The sequence below is a fragment of the Pinus tabuliformis genome, chromosome 1_1, assembly GCF_031772625.1.
Source record: "Pinus tabuliformis cultivar Carrire ecotype Pingquan chromosome 1_1, CPIR1, whole genome shotgun sequence".
In the NCBI taxonomy this organism is placed as follows: Eukaryota; Viridiplantae; Streptophyta; class Pinopsida; order Pinales; family Pinaceae; genus Pinus; species Pinus tabuliformis.
Window position 1 is genome coordinate 82,341,519 of NC_142297.1, and position 3,788 is coordinate 82,345,306.

The 3,788-nt window shown below is 32.4% G+C and overlaps 1 pseudogene; it reads left to right on the top strand.

The window, feature by feature from the left end:
• Positions 1 to 270: 270 nt before the first annotated feature.
• Positions 271 to 1,058, top strand: LOC149211688 (putative protein phosphatase 2C 25 pseudogene; annotated as a pseudogene).
• Positions 1,059 to 3,788: the final 2,730 nt, after the last annotated feature.

Below are 3,788 nucleotides of genomic sequence, written 5' to 3' on the forward strand. Positions count from 1 at the left end.
GATCCTAGTTACTGGGTTGTAGCGTTTACCAACACCTGTGGGTTTTGGTGTAATGGCAAACCTCCACATGGTATCAGAGCTTGGACCCAGGTTCGATTCCCCCGAGTTGCATTTGAGGGGGGGGTGTTGGAAGAATCACCGCACCTCTATAGAATCCATAATTTACACCCTCGGGATCCTAGTTAATATTTGTTACGTTTACCAATACCTGTGGGTTTTGGTGTAACGACAAACCTCCACAAGCCTCTGCACAAGAGGCAACACTCACTAATGCTAGATGTTCCACTCCATTTGCCGGCCCTCAACGCGCCGAGCGTGGCCGTGGAGCAGCCGATGGAGTTTAATATGGAAGGTTTTCATTATGTGGTTTTGTGCAAAAAGGGTAAGCGAGAATTCATGGAAGATACCCACAAGGCCATTGTCAGTGTTCTTGGCGATTCCAAACAGGGATATTTTGGCGTCTTTGATGGTCATAGCGGTCGGAAAGTTGCAGCTTTCGCTGCCGAAAATATTGGGCAGAATATTCTGAAAGAAATGCTCAGAATAAAAAACGAAACAGAGGACATTATTGAACAGGTTGTTAGAGATGCGTACTTAACAACAGATGGAGAATTTTTGAAGCAAGAGGTTGGTAGCAGTACAACTTGTGTAACTGCTCTAATTATAAATGGCAACTTATTGGTTTCCAATGTTGGGGATTGCCGAGCAGTTATTAGCAGAGATGGTGCTTTAGAAGCCCTTACATGTGATCATCGAGCTGGAAGGGAGGACGAGCGACAACGGATAGAGAATTTGAATGGAATTGTGGACCTCCGCCACGGAGTTTGGCGAGTTTCAGGGATCCAATAGGCGATTCACACATGAAAGAATGGATAACAGCTGAACCAGACACCAGAAAGATTCAAATAACATCTGATTGCGAGTTTTTAATTTTGGCATCAGATGGGTTGTGGGATAAAGTTAGTAATCAAGAAGCAGTGGATATCGTCAGGCCTTTCTGTGTTCAGAATCAACTTAATTTGACAACCATTAGGAGGCGGCCCCATCGCTACCTGTAAAAATCTTGTAGAGTTAGCGATAACTAGAAAATATAGGGATGATGTGAGTGTGATGATAGTACAACTCCCACATTTTTGCATAAAAAGGAATTCTATAGTGAAGTGAAGTGGCAGTATTGTCAAAGGATTCTTGAGTAACAACCATTTAACCCAACCTGGTTGTTGCCCTTTAAAAGGACCACACATTATATTGTTGATTATCAAGCAGTGGGAACGGGGCCTTGAGTCTTTTGTCTTTTTCTGTAAAAAATGATACATCGACATTCACGCTTCAGTACAGCACTGCAGATCATTCCATTTTAATTTTTAAACTAGCATAATCATATCTACCAATATGGTTGATATACGCCGATAGGGATATATAAAACATATATATAATCACATATTTCAATGTCATTGATATACTCGAATAGACTTATATCAACCACATTAATAATTATTATGGATATTTAAGATTATTAATAATTATATAAATAACTATATAGGATTATTAATAACTATATAAATATTAACAACCAGATTATTTATATATATTACTGTATAAATATTATAATAATTATATAAATTCCTAATATATATTAATTAATAATAAGAATATCTCATAATAATATTATATTATCCTTATGTTATTTAAATAATCTAATAATATAAAACTATAAAAAAAAGTAATAACAATTATATTGTTTGCTCAATCTTTCTCCAGAGAATCATGGAGAAAGATTGAGCAAATCCAGAAGCGTTTTATAACTTATAACCTGAAAATTAAAAGTAATACACTATACCCTATTCTCCTTATAGAAGTAGGTCTTTCCCCTATTGAGAGCCTAGCTATGATTAGGTTTCTGCTATACAAGCACAAACTCAATAACATAAACGATCATAGAGAAGTCTAGCTTTAAATTCCAACCAAAACCACCTAAGGCTCAATCGGGGGTGGCATAAAGACACAAGGGCCTGGTTAAACTATTGGGAGATCAACGAGAATGATGCATTGCAAAACATAAATAACATTAAAGATATTGTTACTTCTAAGTTCAAAGAAAAAATGTGGTGTGAAAAAGATTTAGCAGCTAAAAGAAAATTAAGTTATTATAAGAAGGTCATCAACCCCACCCTAGAAGATCAAAAGTATCTCTCTATATTAACTAGCTCACAGCAAAAAAAAAAAAAAAAAAAAAAAAAAATAAAATAAATAAATAAATAAATAAATAAATAAATAAATTAATATAGTAAAGATTAGAACGAATTCTCATGAGCTCCATAGTGAAACAGGTCGTTGGGCAGTTCCTAAAATGCCATAGATGGAAAGGATCTGCCATATATGTGAGAATAGGAACATCGAGGATGAAAACCACTTCCTCTTAGAGTGCCTCGCGTATATCCACATTAGATCTCAGTTTCACAATCTTTGTTACAATACTAACCTTCCTAGCCTTTTACAATGTCAAAATTATAGTGAGCTCGGGAGGCTTCTCTCCAAGCTTTTTGAGCATAGGAATAAAATCTTAAATCAAAATAAATAATTTGTTTCTTTAGGTCTGCTAGACCAATGTTTGGTCTCAGCAGATGTTAACCACCACCACCATCATCATCATCATCATCAATAATAATAATAATATTTGATTATAATATTATATTATTATTATAATATAGAAATATAATTACTATATTATCGCAATAATATAATCACTATTATTATAATATTATTAGGAGTTTATATTATTATTATAATATTTATATAATATTTATATAATAATATATAGAAATAATTTGGTTGTTAATATTTATATAGTTATTAATAATATTCAATTATAATGTTATATTATTATTATAATATACAAATATAATTATTATTATAATAATAATATAATCAATATTATTATAATATAGCCCCAAGGGTTAGCTCAACTGGTCAAGTTAGTGCCTCACCGTTCGAGAGGTCACAAGGTCAATTCTCCCCGAAAAACCTTGGAGTCAGGTCTATGATGGCCGAGGGGCAGGATCCTAAAGATCAGCTCTAGTCTTTACATGGACGTAGCCGACATCCACTGACCACGGGTGTCCGCGAACCACACAGACTAATATATATATCTATATATATATATATATATATATATATATATATATATATATATATATATATATATAAGAACAATAAAGACCAATTATTTATTATTTATGATAATTAATAACTATACAAATAATAGCAACTATATTCTTATATAATTATTATATTAATATTATTATAAACCTAAACTCATAATAATATTAGTATTATTAATTATTATTATTAGGCTTCATTAATTTTAATATTTATCTTAGGGTTTGTATAAATAGGGTTAATTATTAATAGTATCTAGGAGTATTAATAACTATATAAATATTATCAAACAGATTTAGGATTATTAATAACTAATAAAGTTGTATGGCTCTGATTTAATGTAAGTCCCTGGTTGAAAGGCTCAAGGCCTAAAGAAATGCTTTCGATAGGATTAGTGGGCCATAACCACAGGCCTCAAGATCGATATTTTTTTAAGGAAATGGATTTTGGTTAACCCCCAAGATCTCTTTTCATCAAAAACCTAAGATAAACAAAAGGGACTAATATTATAAACTCGAAGAACTAAAAAACCCTATGGTTTAATATTATAAACCCAAGCAATTATTGAACCCAACGGATAAATATTAAAAATCTAAGGGATCAAGAAGTGCAAGGGATTGATATTACAA